Source organism: Tamandua tetradactyla, chromosome 8 (assembly GCF_023851605.1).
Source record: "Tamandua tetradactyla isolate mTamTet1 chromosome 8, mTamTet1.pri, whole genome shotgun sequence".
Lineage (NCBI taxonomy): Eukaryota > Metazoa > Chordata > Mammalia > Pilosa > Myrmecophagidae > Tamandua > Tamandua tetradactyla.
Genome location: NC_135334.1, coordinates 125732258 through 125756803, shown reverse-complemented (window position 1 = coordinate 125756803; position 24546 = coordinate 125732258). Strand labels below are relative to the sequence as shown.

At 39.5% G+C, this 24546-nt stretch overlaps 1 long non-coding RNA gene and 1 pseudogene across 1 annotated transcript in view; both read right to left on the bottom strand.

Moving 5' to 3' along the window:
* LOC143644970 (uncharacterized) overlaps nucleotides 1–24546 on the bottom strand; it is a 326292-nt gene that overhangs the window by 260345 nt on the left and 41401 nt on the right. The window lies entirely within an intron of this gene.
* On the bottom strand, nucleotides 6187–8116 carry LOC143643963 (E3 ubiquitin-protein ligase TRIM36-like; annotated as a pseudogene).

Sequence of the window (24546 nt, the reverse complement as noted above, 5' to 3'; positions counted from 1 at the left end):
CTCCATCATTATCCAGTAAGATATCTCCGTTTCCATCATTACCGACCAGATATCTCCATTCCACGTTTCTGGATCATCTTCTTTTCATATCAAAGCCCTTACTTTAACAGCAGACACCTTGCATAGTTGAGATTTTAGTTTACATTGTAAATCTGCTACTTGCACAATGATGCTTTGTGTCTGGTTTTCAGAAATCTCAACCACAGTAAACAGATTTTCTTTCAGGACACACATGGAAACTTTCACATCATTCATATGGTACTTAAGTTTCAAATTTGAAGCCGTCAGCTCATCCCTTTCCCTCATTACTTTATCCATTGTATCTAACGACCCAATATCATTACACCTCTTAATTCCACACAAGTGCATAAAGGTGTCAGAAACACTATCACCCAGAGCTTTGCCCCATATAAACCTACAATTGGTAGAACTGAATGTATACTTTGAGTATCTCTTTTGCCAACTCACTCCATGGAGTGTCAGTGATCTCTCAATTATTGAAAGGAGAGACCTTAATCAGAATAGAAACCCAATCTTAAAACCCATTTTTCAGATTCTGTTTCTCAGGAACCAGTCCTGGTACCAAGCTGTGTAAGACAGGGTTCTCTAGAGAAACTGAACCAACAGGAAAGTTCTGTAAATATGAGACTTATAAAGGTGTCTCATGCAACCATGGAAATGGAATGGTCCAAAACCCATAGGGCAGGCTGTGAAGGTGGTGGCTCTGATGAAGGGTCTGGACTTACTCCCCGGGAGAGGCTTGCTGGCAGAAGAAGCAGTGAAAGAGTCTCTTCTTCCGTAAAAGCCTTCAATGGATTGGATTGTCTCATTGTGAGAAATATGTCTTAGTTGATGACAGATGTAATCAGCCACACATGCAATCAACTGACTTTTGACATAATCAAACAACCTCTGGTTTATCCTTGACGTATCCTTGCAACAAGGGTCAGGTCAGTGCTGGCTTAATAGACAATGGGGCATCATCAGTTGGCCAAGTTGACACCAGAATGTAACCATCACAGTAGTCTTTACCTGGCTCTGAATAAAAGCTCAGAGAGCTTCTTGAATTTTCTCAGACCACTCTTTTTCAGTTTCCATCTACTATGTCTATTCAAAATTTCTGTTTTAACATGTTTCATACAGGAAACGTTTAATCATAAATAATTGTATCAACAATGGACTTATTTAATTTCATTTTAAAGGTGATTATTCATTACTCCAACTTTAGAATCATTCCATTGCCTGCATGAAACAGAGATATTGGGGTGAATATTTCACAAATTAAATCTTAACTCTAAACGTGGAAAATTTCAAAGTGGGTTACAGCCTGAGATCTGGTAAAAGAGGTCCAGTGTTGATGGGTAAAATGTCCTTTTGAAAGGTTAAAGTGAAAAGAAGAGAAGGAAAACCACTGGAAGCTTAGTAAATCAGAAAAGAAAACAATGTCTGAAACTCTGCTTTTAATTTGGTAGAACCCTAGGGACTTCATAAAATATCAAAGGGATCTATCATAAATTTCATTGTGATTTATATAGTGAGAGGAGCAATTTTTAGCTAACAATAAAAGAAGAATATATAAAGGGAAGACAGTTTTCCCAACAGGAGATACACTTGCACTTTAATGTATTTTTCATGACCAGCTTTTCCCAAGAAACAAAATAATAGATATTTATACAAATATTTGATTTTCATAATCTGCTTCCACCGTACCTCTTTCTTAACCTCTGTAAGTTCTAGCTCATTTGTTTGGCTCATATTTTTGGAATGAGTTGAGTTAAGAAAATGTGTACATAGAAGTAGCTAGGTGAATAATTTGAATTGCATTTTAATTACTATATATTCTATACAATATCACTTGCCAAAACTTGTTAAAATAGCAAATAAAGTGAAACTCCTACATATGGAATCATATGTATCTTGTGGTATTTTTGTGGTGATGTTCTAAACCTGAGAAATATCAAGGACTTAAAATAGTTGCTCCTTCATTTTAGGAGGAGGATAAATATTATTTTTTTCACAAGTGTAAGTTTACATAAATTAGATTATGTGATATACCCACCCCCAAGGCATTCCCTATTATGAACACTTTACCTTAGTGTAATATGTTGTTTCAAATGATAGAGGAAGATTATTAAACTTTTATACTATATTTGCAATCCATGGTTTACTTTAGGATCACTGCTTGCATTGACAACAGGCTACATTTCTTTGTTTTTATTTAAAAAGTTTTTCTTTACCTCGTGTTACAACATTCAAATATTTGATCAGTGCCGATACTTCCACTCACAATGCTGCGCTATGATTACCAGCTTCTACTGCCACAATTTTCCATTGCCACAAACAGAAACTCTGGACTGAGTGAAACTTAACCCCATTCCCTCCCCCTGCCCCAGCCCCTGTTAACCTGTATGTCAGTTCCTAACTCTAAGAATTTGTTTATTCCAATTATTTCATACCATCAAGGTCAGGCAGTATTTGTCTTTTTGTGTAAGGCTTAGTTCACTCAGCTTGATGACTTCAGGTTTCACTCATGTTGTCATGACAGAACTGCAAGCCTTTTTGTGGCTGAATAATATTCCACTGCAGGTACACAGCACATTTTTTTAAATCTATTTTTGTATTGGTGGACAATTAGTTTCCAAATTCTGAAAACTCTGAATAATGCCACAATGGACATCTGTGTGCAAATAACTGTTGCATTAAATTCTTTTGGTATATACCTACAAGTGTATTGCCAGCTCATGTAATAATTCTGACTCAATCTAGTCATACTATTTAAATCATTACTTTTATCCATGTTCATCGTTAACAGATTCCTGAAAATGTCAAGGCTGTTATGTTATTCCAGAGTTTTCCTGTGTATTTTCTCTGTCCTTAGGGCTCATCACATGAAGGATTTCTTTGGATTATTTTTTTATATTTGACATTTCATTTTTATTTAAAATCAGAGAAGTATGACAAACAATTTATGTACAACTATACAATGTTTACAACATCCTTCCTAACTGCATTAACGCTTTATATTTCACAACGTCTACATGACATACACTCACACAAGGCCTGAGAGTGTCAAACTTCACCACACATATGACTTCAGCAACTTCTTTGCACAATGATCCACGTAACAATGCATATTTGCTTAGTTCAGCCTATGTCATCAAGTACTTTTCATAGACTGGAATGTAACAAAGAAATGAACCCTGAAATTCTTCATGGTATTTCCTACTTTGACTAGGGGGAAAAATGAATGCTATCAGCCTGAATAATTAACTTCTATCAAAATAACAGTGGCAACAAACAATAACAACAGAAATGAGGTCTAAAAGTTTTAGTTATTCTATTAAAATAAGCTGAAAACATTCCAATAATGGTTAGGGTTAAGAAAATGGATAACAGTTTCTGAGCATTTTTACTTTTAAAAAATTACTTTAAATCAAAAAAACTTAAGAAAAAACTTTCAGAAATGAATATAAAAATTTGATAAAATGCCATAGTCCTGGGCAGTGTGATGGTGGCTTAGTGGCAGAATTCTCACCTGCCATGCTGGAGACCCTGATTTGATTCTCGGTGCCTGACCATGCAAAAAAAAAAGTAGTAGTCCTACTAACAAACAAACAAACAAAAACACTTTTAACTTTCAAAGATGGAGATTATTATGTTTTAGTTATTTTTCCTAAACAATTAAATGTGAATTTTTACTTGCCAGTGTTATAAATGCTTATTATCAACAGGTACAGAAAATGGCATTCAGTTGAACAATTAGTTGCCACATATTTTATAATACATTTAATGCTACTAAAATATATCATGCTCTTAGAATTTGTAAAAATAAACCAAGACAATCTGATATGTAATATTTGTGCCAAAAGTGAGAGAACACAAGACAGAATAATAGGGCAAAAGAGCAAATATGAGTTCAATATCAGTACAATTTCACTAGTGTTTACAAAAAATTTCTTTGAAAAGCTCAGATGTTTTCATAGTGTTATTAAGAAAAATTGAAGACAAATTTTTCTGAAAAAAAATTATCTGATGTGAAAAGCTTCATTGTCAGCTAAGAATTTTAATGTTTTCATACAAGAAACCATGTTTATTATACATGCCAGTCTGGAATATTACAGCTAAGGGAACTCTTCAAAATATCCTTAATACAGTCTGTGGGCTTTAAAAGTTAGCAAGATTCATCTTCAAGTTAGTCTACTCTTAGCCATGATTTACTAACATTGAAATATATAATCTTCCACTGAAATATACTGCAATTTTTATCTGTAACTTTTTTCCTATTTAAAACAAATGCAAGAAAAGTTTTGTGCTAATTTCTGCCCATAAGGTGTGTTTAAAATATGTTCTCTCTTAAAACATAAACACACTATAAAAAATGAAAAAACAAGCACAAAAGAAGCATTATATAATGAACATTTTTGAACTCCTCCCCCCAAAAAGGAATGCAAATATCAGCAATAACACTTGACTTAAATAAATTAGATTTCCTGTTCATAAAAAGAAAGACAGGGCGGGCCGCGGTGGCTCAGCGGGCAAAGTGCTTGCCTGCTATGCCGGAGGACCTCGGTTCGATTCCCGGCCCCAGCCCATGTAACAAATACGGAGAAACAGAATACAATAAAACAAGAAAATGTTTAAAGATGTTTCTCTTTCTTCCTTCCTTCCTTCCTTCTATCCTTCCTTCCTTCTCTCTGTCTTTCCTTTAAAAAAAAAAAAAAAAAAAAAAAAAAGAAAGACAATTCAGTTTGCAAAGTTAACTATTTCATTGTTACCTGAGATACAGCATCCTAATTCCTATCATTTATGAAATAGAATGATGACATGGAAGAAGCAAGGGTCTATAGGTTTTCTGTGTTTTAAGAAAAAATATACACACAAAAAAGTGTGGTGACAGAATACTTAGATGTTATGTAACTGGCTATGAAAGCTGTTCTATTGTGGCATTCCAGTAACAGAATGGCTTTTTAAAAGGGGCTTTATTAAGTTGCAAGTTGCAAGTTCTAAAGCCATGAAAATGTCCCTATTAAAGCATGTCTATAAAATGTCCAAACTAAGGCCCCAACAAGAGGTTACCTTCACTCAGGGAAGGCCAATGAGCTCCAGGGTTTCTCTCTCAACTGAAAAGGCACATGGTGAACTTAGCAACCTCTGCTAAGTTTCTCCCCAAGCTTCCTGCTTCCTGAGGCTCCCCGGGGGGATGTATTCCTCTTCATCTCAAAAGGTCTCTGGCTGCGTGGGTTCTCATGGTTCCTGTGGCTGTGCTGTTTTCTCCAATAATGTTTCCTCTTTTATAGGATTCCAGTAACTGATCAAGACCCACCTGGAATGGGTGGAGTCACATCCATGTAGTCAAGGTTAATACCCACAACTGGGTGTGTCACATCTCTGTAGAGACAATCTAATCAAAAGATTCCAACCTACATTCTTGAATAGGGATTAAAAGAAATGCTTGCCTGCACAAGATGGATCAGGATTAAAACATGGCTGTCCAAGGGTTCATAATCCTTTCAAACTGTTAGGTAGTTAGGAAGCCATGATCCTGCCTCATGGGAAAAAGGGAATCATCTCAAGACTGCCCCCAGGAGACTAGAACCAACTTTAACAGAGGGTTACATGGTTAAGTTGAGTAAAGTGCAATCAGAGCACACTGTTAAAGCAACAAACAAAGCCACAAAGGAATTATACCAAGAAAGTCCCCAGTAATGTGTGTGCAGTACTGCCATCAGCTGGCCCCATAAAATGCTAAACTAAAGCTGTAACTAAGGCCAATCTGGTTCTTCATCCACTGAGCCCATCCTTCTTTAGGATGTACTTTCCTTCCTTCACTTGCTGCTTTAATAAATCACCTTGTTCTCTTAACCTCAATTTGAGCTTCAATTCTTTGTCTCAGCAAGTCAAGGACCGGGACTCCCAGCTGTGTAAGGCTGGGGCAAACATAATTTGGTGCCAAAACCCAGGACTTATTATCAAATATACCAGGACTCCCAGCCAGATTTTCTTCCTCTCTTTATTCACTGCTTTTAATGACTCACCTTGCTCTCCCAACCTTGACTTGAGTTTCAATTCTTTGTCTTGGTGAGTCAAGGTCCAGGAGGAGTGCCTGCCTGGTAATACTTGTTCCAACAAAAGTTAACACAAAGGTTAACACAAAGGAAGTGCTTTGTTCACATTTACCATTCTGCATTACACCAGATGAAAGTCCACCTGGCACTCATAAATGTATTTCATGTGATCCATGTCACATGAAAAAAACTTTGCCTTCATCTTAGTTAAGGGAAATCCCGATACTTGCTGGCATCAGAAAGTCTCAATTTAAGATTCATTAGAAGAAGTAGGTGACTTGGTCATAAAAAATTTTTCATGCCTAAAGTAACTAATTTGCAAGGTGGTGAAAAATCAAAGCAGGCCCTTCACTTCTGTGTTGTGGCCACTATCTTGTTCATATCCTGGGAGAACTGAACTGTTCTTGTAGCTCACCAATGGAAGCACCTCCTGGTTGGAGCAGGTATGCATGTGGTTCGACACAGAGGGCCAGAGGTGTTTCCCCTTTGTGATTCCAACATCCCCACTGATGTAATCTAAACTTGTGTAAGAACCCATGTGGATGCATTCCGAATTAAGGGAGAGATTAATTCCAGCTCAACTCTCTGAACAGTCTCTCTTCAAGTTCAGCAAGGGCTGTTCATGATTATAGCTGCATTTTTCATAAAAGAGAAAGCTGAACATTGAAGTTGTAGGAGCATGAAGAATCATTCTCTGCTGGTAGGACTACTGATGGAAGCTTTGTAACATCTTACTCTGAAAACACAGAATTATTTTTTAAATTACAGACAACTTTATTTGTGCCACACATTTCTATCTGATTTCAAGACTGCATTTCTTCATCTATATTAATCTTCTGATATTCAAAAACACGGCTACCAGCTTTTCCATTCTTTTCTAGAAGGTGCCAGTTTGTCAAGGCATTGCCATAAACTTTGTACTGTACCTCACTGATCTCTGGCACATCTATGCTGCTAGAGAAAAAGGATACTTCTACACGGAGTTCTGTTTGTTCAGATGTATTAACAGCACAGTTTTCAAAAGAAGTCTGAGCTGCAGGTCTAAAGTTCTTCAAAGATTTTGCAGCTTTATGCATTCTGAGGTAGAGTTGTCTTGCTGCATGCACAAAGCAAGACTGACCTGTCTCTTTAAGTACTTGAGCATATTCCACAAGCCCATTGTTCTCTAAATGACCCCTGTGTTCCTCCATTTGGGTCTAAAATGTGCTTAATTTTAGTTTCTTAGAAGAATTAATTGCTTACCAAACAAATGATTTCTGTTCTTCCAAAACTTCAAAAAGCTTTTCAAAATGTGGAAATGCTTCTTCTTTATCCCTTGTTCTAGTTTGCTAGCTACCTAAATGCAACACACCAGAGATGGATTAGCTTTTAATAAAAGGGGATTTATTTTGTTAGATCTTCAGAGGAAAGGCAGACAACTTTCCACTGAGGTTCTTTCTTACGTGGAAGGCACAGGATGGTCTCTGCTGGCCTTCTCTCCAGGCCTTTGGGTTCCAACAACTGTCTCTGGGGTGATTTCTTTCTGCATCTCCAAAGGCCTGGGCTGAGTTGCCAGTGCTGAGATGAGGTATGCCAAGCTGCTTGGGCTATGCTACGTTGCTCTCTCTCTCATTTAAGCACCAGACAGTTAAGTCAAACCTCATTCATTGCAGCAGGCATGCTTCCTAACCGACTGCAGATGTAATCAGCAACTGATGAAGTTCACATACCATTGGCTCATGTCTGCAGCAACAAAACTAGGTACGTTCACCTGGCCAAGTTCATAACTGAATCTAACTACCACATCCCTCTCTCCATTATTCTGTTTCTTTCATTAGCAAGTTTTGTTTGGAAATTTGACTCTTCACCTGGCTTTTGTTACCAATAAGGTAATCAATATTCTTTGAAAGCTTTTCCTTTAAGGTTTATTAGGCATTGCTCATAGGGGTCACATGATGATTGGAATGATTACCAGGCAAGTTACAGAAATGGAAAACAGGTCTCCTATACAATTCATAGCACATTTTTATTTTCTCCATTTCATGTTCTGAGCACCTTGAAATCTTGGGTCAAAAATTAATGGCTCCTCTCCCCTCTTTGTCCGCCGGCCCGCCGCGCGGCGCCCACGCTCCGCAGCAGCCGACCCGCCCACCCTCCTCTCCCCTCTTCCCTCTCCTGCTCCGGTGGCTCTCTAACCACCATGGTGTCCTCTTCTGCCTTCACTGGCTCCTCCGCCACCAGCCTCGACAGCCTTGCCACCCTCACCTTTCCTCCTCCAGAACAGCTACTGGGGGAGTGGAGACAATACAGAGCAGTTCCCGGTGCCACAACGGAGATCAAAGGGACGGCGTATCCCATCCTGGAACAGCTGACTGTCTGGGAGAACCAGCTCCGGTGAGATCACCGAGGGGCGTGGGTTTTCCTGGGCGGGACGGCAAGCGGCCGGAGTCCCTCCCTTCCTCCTACCCAGGCCAGCTGGCAGAATTGGGCAGGTGGTCCCCTTGGGCCACGGCGGCTGGCGCCCCCACCACGCGAGGCCCCCTGCACCAACTGAGAGAGTTGGGTCGAAAATCTCCAGACTGCGGAGAACGGTGACCAGGGGGTCCCTTCCAAACATGTGACTCCCCGGTCCGGCTGGGAACAGTGCACTCTCCCGGGCTGCACAGCTGGCGCCCTTCCACCACGCTTGGCGCCCCGGGCCGACTAGGAAATTCGGTCGGGCGCTCTCCCGTGCTGAGGCGGCCGGCAACCCTCCCTGTGTTCGGACCCCCGGGCCAGCTGGCACTCTTCCAAGACGCTTTGGCTGCCAAACCTCCCCTACGGCGAGAGTTTTCCAGAGTTAAAGGACCCACAGCAACTTTTACTGGTGGAGCCTGTAGACAAACGTGCGCCACGAGCGCCACCTACTGGGCAGGATAAGAAAAACAGAATCCAGAGATTTCACAGAAAAATTTTTCAACCTGTGGGGCCCAACACCCAGGGAAATCTGACAAAATGCCCAGACGCCAGCAGAAGATAATGGATCACGCTCAGAAAATTGAAAATATGGCCCAGTCAAAGGAACAAACCAATAGTTCAAAGGAGATACAGGAGCTGAAACAACTAATGCTGAATATATGAACAGAAATGGAAAACCTCTTCAAAAAAGAAATCGATAAATTGAGGGAGGACATGAAGAAGACATGGGCTGAACATAAAGAAGAAATAGAAAAACTGAAAAAACAAATCACAGAGCTTATGGAAGTGAAGGATAAAGTAGAAAAGATGGAAAAAACAATGGATACCTGCAAAGATAGATTTAAAGAGACAGAAGATAGAATTAGTGATTTGGAGGATGGAACATCTGAATTCAAAAAACAAACAGAAACTATCCGGAAAAGAACGGAAAAATTCGAACAGGGTATCAGGGAACTCAAGGAAAATATGAACCACACAAATATACGTGTTGTGGATGTCCCAGAAGGAGAAGAGAAGGGAAAAGGAGGAGAAAAACCAATGGAAGAAATTGTCACTGAAAATTTCCCAACTCTTATGAAAGACCTAAAATTACAGATTCAAGAAGTGCAGCGCACCCCAAAGAGATTAGACCCAAATAGGCATTCCCCAAGACACTTATTAGTTAGAATGTCAGAGGTCAAAGAGAAAGAGAGGATCTTGAAAGCAGCAAGAGAAAAACAATCCATCACATACAAAGGAAACCCAATTAGACTATGTGTAGATTTCTCAGCAGAAACCATGGAAGCTAGAAGACAGTGGGATGATATATTTAAGTTACTAAAAGACAAAAACTGCCAACCAAGACTCTTATATCCAGCAAAATTGTCCTTCAAAAATGAGGGAGAAATTAAAACATTCTCAGACAAAAAGTCACTGAGAGAATTTGTGACCAAGAGACCAGCTCTGCAAGAAATACTAAAGGGAGCACTAGAGTCAGATACAAAAAGACAGAAGAGAGAGACATGGAAAAGAGTGTAGAAAGAAGGAAAGTCAGATATGATATATATAATATAAAAGGCAAAATGGTAGAGGAAAATATTATCCAAACAGTAATAACTCTAAATGTTAATGGATTGAATTCCCCAATCAAAAGACATAGATTGGCAGAATGGATTAAAAAACAGGATCCTTCTATATGCTGTCTACAGGAAACACATCTTAGACCCAAAGATAAATATAGGTTGAAAGTGAAAGGTTGGGAAAAGATATTTCATGCAAATAACAACCAGAAAAGAGCAGGAGTGGCTATACTAATATCCAACAAATTAGACTTCAAATGTAAAACAATTAAAAAAGACAAAGAAGGACACTATATACTAATAAAAGGAACAATTAAACAAGAAGACATAACAATCATAAATATTTATGCACCGAACCAGAATGCTCCAAAATACGTGAGGAATACATTGCAAACACTGAAAAGGGAAATAGACACATATACCATAATAGTTGGAGACTTCAATTCACCACTCTCATCAATGGACAGAACATCTAGACAGAGGATCAATAAAGAAATAGAGAATCTGAATATTACTATAAAGGAGCTAGACTTAACAGACATTTATAGGACATTACATCCCACAACAGCAGGATACACCTTTTTTTCAAGTGCTCATGGATCATTTTCAAAGATAGACCATATGCTGGGTCAGAAAGCAAGCCTTAACAAATTTAAAAAGATTGAAATCATACACACTTTCTCAGATCATAAAGGAATGAAGTTGGAAATCAATAATAGGCGGAGTGCCAGAAAATTCACAAATACATGGAGGTTCAACAACACTCTCTTAAACAACAAGTGGGTCAAAGAAGAAATTGCAGGAGAAATTAGTAAATACCTCGAGGCGAATGAAAATGAAAACACAACATATCAAAACTTATGGGATGCAGCAAAGGCAGTGCTAAGAGGGAAATTTATTGCCCTAAATGCCTATATCTGAAAAGAAGAAAAGGCAAAAATGCAGGAATTAACTGTCCACTTGGAAGAACTGGAGAAAGAACAGCAAACTAATCCCAAAGCAAGCAAAAGGAAAGAAATAACATAGATTAGAGCAGAAATAAATGAAATTGAAAACATGAAAACAATAGAGAAAATCAATAAGACCAGAAGTTGGTTCTATGAGAAAATCAATAAGATTGATGGGCCCTTAGCAAGATTGACAAAAAGAAGAAGAGAGAGGATGCAAATAAATAAGATCAGAAATGGAAGAGGAGACATAACTACTGATCTCACAGAAATAAAGGAGGTAATAACAGGATACTATGACCAACTTTATGCTAATAAGTACAACAATTTAGATGAAATGGACGGGTTCCTGGAAAGACATGAACAACCAACTTTGACTCAAGAAGAAATAGATGACCTCAACAAACCAATCACAAGTAAAGAGATTGAAGTAGTCATTCAAAAGCTCCCTAAAAAGAAAAGTCCAGGACCAGACGGCCTCACATGTGAATTCTATCAAACATTCCAGAAAGAATTAGTACCAACTCTCCTCAAACTCTTCAAAAAAATCGAAGTGGAGGGAAAACTACCTAATTCATTCTACCAAGCCAACATCACCCTCATACCAAAACCAGGCAAAGATATTACAAAAAAATAAAACTACAGACCAATCTCTCTAATGAATATAGATGCAAAAATCCTCAATAAAATTCTAGTAAATCGTATCCAACAACACATTAAAAGAATTATGCATCATGACCAAGTAGGATTCATCCCAGGTATGCAAGGATGGTTCAACATAAGAAAATCAATTAATGTAATACACCATATCAACAAATCAAAGCAGAAAAATCACAGGATCATCTCAATTGATGCAGAGAAGGCATTTGACAAGATTCAACATCCTTTCCTGTTGAAAACACTTCAAAGGATAGGAATACAAGGGAACTTCCTTAAAATGATAGAGGAAATATATGAAAAACCCACAGCTAATATCATCCTCAATGGGGAAAAATTGAAAACTTTCCCCCTAAGATCAGGAACAAGACAAGGATGCCCACTATCACCACTATTATTCAACATTGTGTTGGAGGTTCTAACCAGAGCAATTAGACAAGAAAAAGAAATACAAGGCATCAAAATTGGAAAGGAAGAAGTAAAACTATCACTGTTTGCAGACGATATGATACTATAGGTCGAAAACCCGGAAAAATCCACAACAACACTACTAGAGCTAATAAATGAGTACAGCAAAGTAGCAGGTTACAAGATCAACATTCAAAAATCTGTAGCTTTTCTATACACTAGTAATGAACAAGCTGAGGGGGAAATCAAGAAACTAATCCCATTTACAATCGCAACTAAAAGAATAAAATACCTAGGAATAAATTTAACCAAAGAGACAAAAAAACTATATAAAGAAAACTACAAAAAACTGCTAAAAGAAATCACAGAAGACCTAAATAGATGGAAGGGCATACCGTGTTCATGGATTGGAAGACTAAATATAATTAAGATGTCAATCCTACCTAAACTGATCTACAGATTCAATGCAATACCAATCAAAATCCAAACAACTTATTTTTCAGAATTAGAAAAACCAATAAGCAAATTTATCTGGAAGGGCAGGTTGCCCCGAATTGCTAAAAACATCTTGAGGGAAAAAAAAGGAGCTGGAGGTCTCACGATGACAGACTTTAAGGCATATTATGAAGCCACAGTGGTCAAAACAGCATGGTATTGGCATAAAGATAGATGTATCGACCAATGGAATCGAATAGAGTGTTCAGATATAGACCCTCTCATCTATGGACATTTGATCTTTGATAAGGCAGTCAAGCCAACTCACCTGGGACAGAACAGTCTCTTCAATAAATGGTGCCTAGAGAACTGGATATCCATATGTAAAAGAATGAAAGAAGACCCGCATCTCACACCTTATACAAAAGTTAACTCAAAATGGATCAAAGATCTAAACATTAGGTCTAAGACCATAAAACAGTTAGAGGAAAATGTAGGGAGATATCTTATGAATCTTACAACTGGAGGTACTTTTATGGACCTTAAACCTAAAGCAAGAACACTGAAGAAGGAAATAAATAAATGGGAACTCCTCAAAATTAAACACTTTTGTGCATCAAAGAACTTCATCAAGAAAGTAGAAAGACAGCCTACACAATGGGAGATAATATTTGGAAATGACATATCAGATAAAGGTCTAATATCCAGAATATATAAAGAGATTGTTCATCTCAACAACAAAAAGACAGCCAACCCAATTACAAAATGGGAAAAAGACTTGAACAGACACCTACCAGAAGAGGAAATACGGATGGCCAAGAGGCACATGAAGAGATGCTCAATGTCCCTGGCCATTAGAGAAATGCAAATCAAAACCACAATGAGATATCATCTCACACCCACCAGAATGGCCATTATCAACAAAACAGAAAATGACAAGTGCTGGAGAGGATGTGAAGAAAGAGGTACACTTATCCACTGTGGGTGGGAATGTCAAAGGGTGCAACCACTGTGGAAGGCAGTTTGGCGGTTCCTCAAAAAGCTGAATATAGAATTGCCATACGATCCAGCAATACCATTGCTAAGTATCTACTCAAAGGACTTAAGGGCAAAGACACAAACGGACATTTGCACACCAATGTTTATAGCAGCGTTATTTACAATTGCAAAGAGATGGAAACAGCCAAAATGTCCATCAACAGAAGAATGGCTAAATAAACTGTGGTATATACATACGATGGAACATTATGCAGCTTTAAGACAAGATAAACTTATGAAGCATGTAATAACATGGATGGACCTAGAGAATATTATGCTGAGTGAGTCCAGCCAAAAACTAAAGGACAAATACTGTATGGTTCCACTGATGTGAACGGACATTCGAGAATAAACTTGAAATATGTCATTGGTAACAGAGTCCAGCAGGAGTTAGAAACAGGGCAAGATAGTGGGTAATTGAAGCTGAAGGGATACAGACTGTGCAACAGGACTAGATACAAAAACTCAAAAATGGACAGCACAATAATACCTAATTGTAAAGTAATCATGTTAAAACACTGAATGAAGCTGCATCTGAGCTATAGGGTTTTTATACGGTTTTTTTTTTACTGTTATTACTACTTTTATTTCTTTTCTCTATTTTAACATTTTATATCTTTTTCTGTTGTGTTGCTAGTTCCTCTAAACCAATGCAAATGTACTAAGAAACGATGATCATGCATCTATGTGATGATGTTAAGAATTACTGAGTGCATATGTAGAACGGTATGATTTCTAAATGTTGTGTTAATTTCTTTCTTTTTTTTCTTTCTTTCCATTAATAAAAAATTTTTAAAAAATTAAAAAAAAAATTAATGGCTGCACCCACATGCACATGCTGAGCTTTTTCAGTCCCCTAAGGATGATAAATTTTGAAAATTCATTGCAGTAGCTTGCACAACAGCCCATGCAACTTTTGTAGATTCTTGAAGTTCTTTGCAAAGGCCACACTTACCGTCTGTGGCCACACCAACTGCCTGCTGGTATCTTTCCACAATAGTTTCCAAGGTGAAATTTCAAATCCAACCATTGATTCCTCATTACGCAAGATCCAGATCATGCTCACAGCCAGAGCAATGAAATGTAGTTGTCCAGGGGTCAATTAATTGTGCTTCTAGCCTGGTGTGTTGATTCAGTTTTATCCAAGCCAGGAGAGAGCCAAGGCCAGGGCACTCCATTGGAGTTGTCTGATCCCACGTTGCTGCATGACTTATCAAGGGTCAACAGGAGTCCTCTCACACATTGAGGACAGTATTTGACAAGGGAGAATGGGTGAGTGGTAAACAGCTCCCAGCATGCTGACACATGAGCTCTCCTTCAATATTCTAATGGCAGCCAGTGATCCTGAACTGTCCCTCCATGGAAGCCTTCAGCCCGGATTATCTATGGCAGGTCCAACAGGCAGGACACGGCAGGGCAGGGACTGGTGGACACGTGCCCTGGTAGCTGTGGAGCAGGCTGGTGGCCTGATGGGGCCAGGGGATGTATATGGCTCTTGCGGACTGAGGGCAGTCCTTTCTGATCATTGTCATCAGTTATCAATGATTGCTACTGCCATTAATCTTATTGGTTAACACATTTAATCGCTTTTCATAAAGAAATATCAACAACATTAAAAATCAGTTTGAAACGTTTCCTGCTTATAGACTCCTTCTATGACTACAGAATAGCAGTGCTCTCCCAGAAATGATCAAAACACTTCTGTTCCATTAGCTCTTCTAATGATCACTCTTGGACATTTTTGTTTAACTTTAATTGCTTAGTGACTGTCTCCTTTTCACCTTAACCATAGTAATTTGGATTTTTGAAAATGAAACATGACCATTGAATTCTATAATTATTCAACAGAAACCTGATAGCTGCCAAGCATAAATAAACAAGCCTTTTCCTCAGAGACTTTCAGTCTGGATGGAAAGATATAAAGGAACAGAAGTCAACTCAGAGAAAAGAACAGACAAAAACACACTGAACTAATAAAGGGCTTGCCTAGCTCTTGGGCCATGTGAAACCATCAACATAGCAGGGGCATTGTGAATGAGAAGTTGAGGGGCTCAAGAAGTAATTGGAGACATAGAGAAAATAACCAGGTAAATGAAGGAATTCCCTGACAAGACAAGAACTTTCTAAAGTCACGGGGGAGCCAAGGAAGTGTATAAAGCAGGAGAGTCTCATAATACCTAAATACTTTAAATTATAAATGAGATTGACATGCTCGAAAGATCTCCTTGGCTTCTAGCAGAGAATTTTATTTTTCCTACATTTCTAGCAGAATAGCTTTCTCTTCATGGTGTTCTCTGTATGACAGTTACCCATCAGCTGACGACTCCTGCTTCATCCAAAGTTTCTACATGGCATTTTTCACCTCCACATCCCTCAGAGTTCAGATCAAGGGGTTCAGCATGGGCTTTTCAATAGGGAAGCTCATGACCCTCGCCTTGTCTACGGGGAGGTGGCCACAGGCATCATGTTCCTAAGATACGTGGCACAAAGGACAAAAACAGCATTGTGAGGGAGGAGCCACAGGTGGAGAGCACTTTGTGCTGCTGCCAGAGCTGCAAGACCTCAGGGAGCAGAGGGTGAGCACGTGGGAGGAACGGGCATGAAGATGGTCACCCCAACGAGGAGGCTTCCCATCACTGTGCCACATGCATGATTAGGAATGTGGCAGAGAATATTTTCCACAGCTCTGGAGTCTTTGCAATATCCAAAAGAATGGATTCTGTCACATTGTTTTGATTTGCCATCTTTTGGGTACTGATATGAGCTGATATGAATCTAGTTGGTAAAACTAAACAAAAGCAACCCATGACTTACAATTACTGATTATTTGGCATCACTTCTTTCTAGGAACACAGAAATTTTAAAAATTTCATTCATTAATTCATTCAATAGCTAAGCCTTCAGCTTTTAGTATGTTAAGGAGCTTAAAAAACAGATACTTCATTAATGCAAGGTTCCACGATGCATTTTCTTCTTTTTTTCAAATAATTCTTCCACATAGAACATTTTTTCCTTCTCACTTTATGAATGTTATTATTAATGGATAATTCTATTGAGCATCTACCTTGATTCAGGCACTCGACTGACCCTGTAATTAGCTCTATTTACAGATGAAGGAACTGAATCTTATACAGTTTAAGAACAAAGCTTATCAGCTAGTAGGTGGTAAAACCAGAATATGGACAATATTTTCTGACTCCAGAATCAGTGCCCCTAAAAGATCAATGCAGCTTCTCTAGTAATTTTTTGTGAGTTTATTTACAAATCACTGTGTTAAGAATGTTACAATCATTATCCCATTTTATTTTCAAAACAATGTCATGAAGTTGGCTCCTTTTCCAACTTTGTTTTTCAAACCATACAGTAATTATTTTATGATTTTGTGCTTCCCTTCTATTAAATGGTAAAAATAACCTGAGACTAATGATTGTATAATTGTTGATTAATATGTTCCTCAATGATGAAGATCATGAACCATATTGCTCCATCAAAGAACCAGGGCCTGAGAATAACTGATTCCATTGGTCCATGTGGACCTGGATCCACCCAGGTCATTTGTCAGTAGCTGCTGTTCCCTGAATGGAGCATAGGGTTCTGAGGCTTGATAATTACATGATTAACCATCAGCTTTTAACTTCACCATGTTGGTGGGCAGGGGGTCAAGAGTGGTACCAGTTTTATCTCACGGAATACTCCTGGTCCCCTTTTGGGTAGGGGCAGTCACTCCTCACTTGAATCCTGTTCTGCAAACTGATTCCTTCAGCCTGTCTGGGGAGAGGAAATGCAGTGTGGGAGGTGGGAGTCTGTGGCTCGAGGCTGCTGGTTCATGAGAGGGAGCCCAGGTTGGGAGGATGCAGCAGGAGCCAGGGTCTGTGAGAGGGAGCAAAGGTGGGGAGGATGCAGTAGGATCTGGGGTCCATGAGAGGGAGCACAGGTGGGGAGGATGCTGCAGAAGCTGGGGTCCGTGAGAGGGAGCACAGGTGGGGAGGACGCAGCAGGAGCTGGGGTCTGTGAGAGGGAGCACAGGTGGGGAGGATGCAGCAGGAGCTGGGGTCTGTGAGAGGGAGCACAGGTGGGGAGGATGCAGCAGGAGCTGGGGTCTGTGAGAGGGAGCACAGGTGGGGAGGACGAAGCAATATCTGGAGTCTGTGAGAGGGAGCAAAGGTGGGGAGGATGCAGCAGGATCTGGGGTCCATGAGAGGGAGCACAGGTGGGGAGGATGCAGCAGGAGCTGAGGTCTGTGAGAGGGAGCACAGGTGGGGAGGATGCAGCAAGAGCTGTGGTTCGTGAGAGGGAGCACAGGCAGGGAGGACGCAGAAATATCTGGAGTCTGTGAGAGGGAGCAAAGGTGGGGAGGATGCAGCAGGATCTGGGGTCCATGAGAGGGAGCACAGGTGGGGAGGATGCAGCAGAAGCTGTGGTTCGTGAGAGGGAGCAGAAGCAGGGAGGACAGCAGCAAGAAGCTGGCTTAGTGAGCCCGGTCTGTGAGAGGGAGCACAGGTGGGGAGGATGCAGCAGGAGCTGTGGTTCATGAGAGGGAGCACAGGTGGGGAGGACGCAGCAATATCTGGAGTCTGTGAGAGGGAGCCCAGGTGGGGAGGATGCAGCAGGATCTGGGGTCCATGAGAGGGAGCACAGGTGGGGAGGATGCAACAGGATCTGGGGTCCATGAGAGGGAGCACAGGTGGGGAGGATGCAGCAGGATCTGGGGTCCATGAGAGGAAGCACAGGTGGGGAGGATGCTGCAGGAGCTGGGGTCCGTGAGAGGGAGCAGAAGCAGGGAGGACAGCAGCAAGGAGCTGGCTTAGTGAGCCCGGTCTGTGAGAGGGAGCACGGGTGGCGATGATGACAGCGAGCTGGCTCAGTGAGCCATGTTCACCCTTACGACACCATGATTATCAATCCTGAGAGTTTCCAACTGGCTTCATTTCCCAGACCCCATCCAATGATTACCATTCTTTACAATCACCCAAATCAAATAAAAAGTAAAAATATTACTAAAAGATAAATTCCAGATATCTTAAGTTATTTCTTGAATGTGTGTACACTTACCAAGTGTATGTGCACCATTAAACATTACAGAATAATGCCAGCCTTGACACATAATTTTATTAATTGGTTTGAGGCAAGAAGAAGAAAAATGATCCCATTCTGTAGAAATTAGGTGTTAGTTTAAAAAAAATGAAGAAAGGAAAGAAGGAAAAAATGTGCAATTTAATTTTGCTTTGTCACTGTATTCATGCTTGTTCGTGCCTGACGTGTCTGTGTTCAGATTTTGGGAAAGATGATAGTGTTGAAATCATTGATATTACAAAGGTGTCTATCTGGTTAATTTTGACATTCTGAAGGAAACCTAAATGAAAGGAAAATAAGACAAAGACATGCTCTCTCCAAGCTGCATCAGACTGTTCACTAATAATTAAAGTCACTATTCATATATTAATGGTGAATTTGAGTGCCTGCACTAATTAATAGTAGTGTTGTTATGCAGATTTAGCATGAAGGCGACATGCACTCATCACTGCCTGCAGGGCAGAGATGTCAGAGACGGCTCTGGAGTTTGCATTCAGCCACATCGATGCTTAAATGTAAGCTGATGTGTGGTTTTGGCTGAATACCAAGGTTGAAGCTGATTTTTTATCAAATTTCTATTTCAATTCTTCAAATTTGAGAAACAATAGCTTATACACTGAAATAGTCCCCTCAGGGGCCACATTTATAAACAATGTCAACTTCAAAGGGAAGCACATGTCTTGAGTGTGAGTATGGAGCTGTGAATGTCAGGACTGGCAGGAGAGTGGCCTCAGGAATATGCTACATGTAAGGGTTCAGGGTTGGCAGTGGACTCAGGGGTTGGGAGAAAGGAAGGAGACTTGAGTCACAGTTCTTGACTGGACAGCACACTGGAGACAGAAGCGTCACTCAAGGTGGCTGATGTTGTCGGCACAGAATACTTTACTGTGGTGGGGAAATTGAAGTGTCCTAGCATAAGCCATTCTCAGTAGCTCAATAGTAGGATTCAGCTCTGAAGCTTCTTGCCAAGAAACCATTGACTACTAGAAGTTATCCCTGGGAAACTGAGAAACAACAGTGCCTGTTAGTGTGGAAGTGGTTTTTGGCACTAAGATTTCTGAATACTTTATGCATTGTGTCAGCTTGAGAGATAAAGAGACCATGTGGAAAGGAGACAGTGCTCACAGTTTGCTGCATCCCTCAGGAAATTCCATTTTTCCTTCCCTGCTTCATGAGCCAGATGCAGGGGCTAGAATTCCAGGGACTCTTTAAGTAAGGCTCTTCTAAAAATACATCCTTCTCATCACCTCAATAGAGTGCAAAACTGTGAGAAATCTCACCTTCAGAAAACACCTGAAGTAGACATATGAACCTCTATACATCTATCAATAAATCATATTGGATTTTTAAAGTATGAAATAGAATGAATATAAATCAATCTCTGATTATGCAGTCTTTCTGAGTGCCACATTTTAAGGGATCTCTTATAGACTGATGTAGCCAAATTCAGAGTCAGATTTTAGAAGGTATTGGGTCTTCTTAGGACTCAAAGTCTTGGAGTTTCATCTATTTATTTAGCTGTATAACAAATTGGTAAGAGAGTAAGGATGATGTTTTTTATTTTAATTTTTCCAAACAAAGTTTATTCTAACAGTTGGCCAGGCTTTGTAGTTTAGGCTATATGCTAGGAAACAAAGAACTTTCTGAAGTGTTAGCACACTTCAATTTCCCCAACACAGTAAAGAATACAAAACTCTAATATTCTTCATTATCTTGGCTCTCTTAGCCTTTGCGAGTCCTTCTTAACTGACTGCCTAAAACGTTCTGGAATGACAAAGGGTACGAATGGAAGTATGCAAGAGTATATATATATATATATATGTATAATAATATTCTTTATCATATTCTTATTAATAAAAGCACAATCATGTGCATCTAGCCTAACTTTCTAGATCATATTTTAACAGTATTTAATAAATGAGAGGAAGTCTTTCTGCCATTAAATAAACTTTCTCTTCTTCAAAGGAAACCACTGTATCTAAGATTCTAGAAAGTGAATTTCAAATGTGACACAGATCATGTGGCTAGGAATAGACATTTTTAAATATGACATTAAAAATATAAACATGACAGGTTTGTTTCCTGGTTTTTGCACTTTCTGAAAACAAACAAATAAATAAATAAGCAAGAGTTATTTTGTGGGTTACCAATTTTTCATACTCCCAATTAAAACAAAAGAAAACAATAGTGTATTCTACTTAATTCTTTCCTCTTAGTAAGGAGATTATTATGTCTGTTCATAAATATTAAAGTACTCTCCTTTTTTGGCACATGGTTATATCACATTTCATGGATTCCTAGTGAAAATTTATGATATCATTTTGTAAAGCTGGATAGTTCTACTTCTGGAAACTTATTAATTGCATTTCTAGGTGCTCTTGATATAGTTTCTGAAAAATGCTGGCTTTTCCATATCTGAGTGGCAACTTTTAATAGAATATTGTATGTCCCAGTATAGAACTATTCTCTTGTTTTCCATAAATACCTAAAGAATATAATTTCAGTTGACACATGCTTCTGAGATTTATTAGAAAAATTAACTAACTTTTTTTTCAGAGAAATTTCAGAGCACACATAATGACAAAGAGGATAAAAGTTATATATTGAAAGTCAGTGCTAATATGCCTTATATATTAGTGAGGAGTTCCTGAATTTTTTTATTTTGCCCTTGCCCGACTTCCTTCCATTTGTCACCTTGTTCACTAGTGTTAGTCCACAATGCTCCTGCTTCTATATCTGATAAGATTTTGGGAATGAATATTTAAATATTAATTGCATGACATTTTGGCAACTAGATATAAGGAGCATAGGTAATGGGCATTGAATTTTAGGACATCTTTTTGGTTCCTGGACAGCCTATTATCCAGGGTATCTCTGGCCTAGATGGCGGGAGTTTGGTATTATGTCACATAGTATAGGATTACGTACCTAGTGAGGGATTGCGTTACATAGGGAGGGATTGTGTTACGTAGTGAGGGATTGCGTTAGGCAGTGAGGGACGCGTTATGCAGTGAGGGATTGCGTTAGGTAGTGAGGGATGCGTTATGCAGTGAGGGATGCGTTACGCAGTGAGGGATTGTGTTAGGTAGTGAGGATTGCGTTATGCAGTGAGGGATTGCGTTATGTAGTGAGGATTGCGTTATGTAGTGAGGGGTTGCGTTACGCAGTGAGGGATTGCGTTAGGTAGTGAGGGATGCGTTATGCAGTGAGAGATTGTGTTAGGCAGTGAGGGATGCGTTATGCAGTGAGGGATTGTGTTAGGCAGTGAGGGATGCGTTATGTAGTGAGGGATTGCGTTATGTAGTGAGGGTTTGCGTTACGCAGTGAGGGGTTGTGTTAGGCACTGAGGGATGCGTTATGCAGTGAGGGATTGCATTAGGTAGTGAGGGGTTGCGTTACGCAGTGAGGGATTGTGTTAGGCAGTGAGGGATGCGTTATGCAGTGAGGGATTGTGTTATGTAGTGAGGGATTGTGTTAGGCAGTGAGGGATGCGTTATGCAGTGAGGGATTGTGTTATGTAGTGAGGGATTGTGTTAGGCAGTGAGGGATGCGTTATGTAGTGAGGGATTGCGTTATGTAGTGAGGGGCTGCGTTACGCAGTGAGGGGTTGTGTTAGGCAGTGAGGGATTGCATTAGGCAGTGAGGGATTGCGTTATGTAGTGAGGATTGCGTTAGTGTGAAGCGCTCAATGAGTGACATTACATCACAGCGTTGTATCACTTTTCAAACTGGGTTTGTGAAAGTTAGAGGTCGGTAAATCCTATTAACCTTCCCAGAAGAGAGTCGACACCAATGTAGAAATAAAGTGAGTGTAAGGATTATGACAAAAATGGAACTGGATTCTGGGAGGTCAGTTTAATAGGGTCATTAAAGAACAGCAGCGCTACTTGCTGCCACTTCTGCGATGCTGAAGCACAGAATGGGCCGCATCTCAGCCGTGTTACACCGTCATCTGTTCTCCACCTTCTTTCCTCTGCTTTCTTTTCAGCTCCCCTTTCTTCCCCCTACAGTGAAATAGTCCCTGGCTCTGCTTGTTGTTTTGACAAATTTAGCCATTCTGAAGTCGGCCAATCTTGTCAGAAGAGTTGAGGTAAGTACAGTAGTTATTAGAAGATGCACTATTTTACCTGTGTTGATTAGTCTTCGGCACATTGTAATCCATTTTTGTGACACAGATTTCTCTGCCAACCTAATGAAAAGTCCTACACACGTCCCTGGAAAAAAGAAAGCTTTGACATGTGTTCATCCACATAAATACATACATCAATATTGGGAGAATATAAATAAGTTGAGGTCTTGACTTGAATCCTATACAGGCCAAGGATTAATGTAAAATAATAATAATACAAAAGTCAATGTTCAATTGTCCATTTTCATGGGTGTGTGAGCCCCAATATCGCTCATGGCTGTATGATGCAGTTCCAAGTGCATTATCTATGTTCCATGTATGGAAATGATTTACGAAGTTATTTAAAATCTATCCATTATTTTCCCTCCTGGTTAAATTGGGAGGGAAAATTTAATAATAAATTGGGACAATATTTCTCTGCTCTGCGTACATGCACAATTATCTGAAGTCCCCATTAAATTATTCATGTGACTGTGATTCATAATCAGATTACCATAAAATACAGATAAATACTACTATGTTTTAAGAGGTAATAGAGAATTTTCAATGTAAAAGCATTTGTTAAACCCTTGCATTTATCCAAAGTATTGAGTTTGGAGCTATGGACGATAAGATCTTGAGAACACATAATTTTCCAAATTTCTTATTCCAGTAAGACGCTAAATCAAGCATACAAATTATTGTATGATAAGCAATAACAGCTAATGTTATCTAAAAAGCTATTAAGAAGGCCTGCTGGGATCACAGAAGAGGAATTCCTTTATCCCAAGGCCATCATTAAGGGATGGCCAGAGAGTCCCACTAGAATTGGGTTCTGAAGTTTGGAGAAGATTGAAGCACGTGAAACTGGAAAGGCGTTCCAAGAGCAAAGGAGAGGGGAATGTTAGTTTGGAGACTCCATCCTTCTTTACTTTTCAATGTTGGCTAATCTGTTATGTCCACTATAAAGATCCTGTCTCATTCATTTAGGGATCTTTATGCTCCTGTCCTGTCTTGAACGTACCTTGATTGTACACGGACTTCAATAAAAAGAATTAACTTGGGAACTATGTGCCCCCTTTTCTAAATCATGAGGTCTTTAAATTAAAACTTCTCTGCTGAAAAATAGAAATGTACATGAGGGCACAGAATGGTTTTCAAAGAAAGTGATGTAAACATAGTTAAAGTAGGGATGGGCCGCGGTGGCTCAGCAGGCAAGAATGCTTGCCTGCCATGCCAGAGGACCCAGGTTAGATTCCTTGTGCCTGCCCATGTAAGAAAAAAAACATAGTTAAAATAGCCAGGTTTCTTTGGAACATCAATGGTGTAAATGGACTTTAAGGCTGCACATATTGGTCAGGATATCATGGCATCCGAAAACTATTGATCAAACATTGATGAGGACCCACAATTTTTTAACAAGTTAATAAAGTCATATACACTTATGATTCTTAATTTATCTATAAAATCTATGTCAAAGTATAAAGCAAATAAGTTTGTTCTAGAAATGACAGTCTAAAGGGCTTAATCACATACAACTCAACATGACACAAAGAAGTGACCAGAATCATGAGCTATTGGAGGCAAAAGAGACTTTAGTATCCTCCTGCCCCTAATGCCTACCATATTTTCAAGTGCAAAGACCGTGATGGATCAGTATTTTAAATAATCAGAAATAATGAAGTTATTGCAATGACTGACATAGCAAGACTCGGTTTCTTCACAGTTTATGACCCTTGCCAAAGATTACTCCGTCCAAAGTGAAATGTCTTTTATTCTTGGCATCCCAAAGTGAATAACTTCATCAGATACATTTCCTG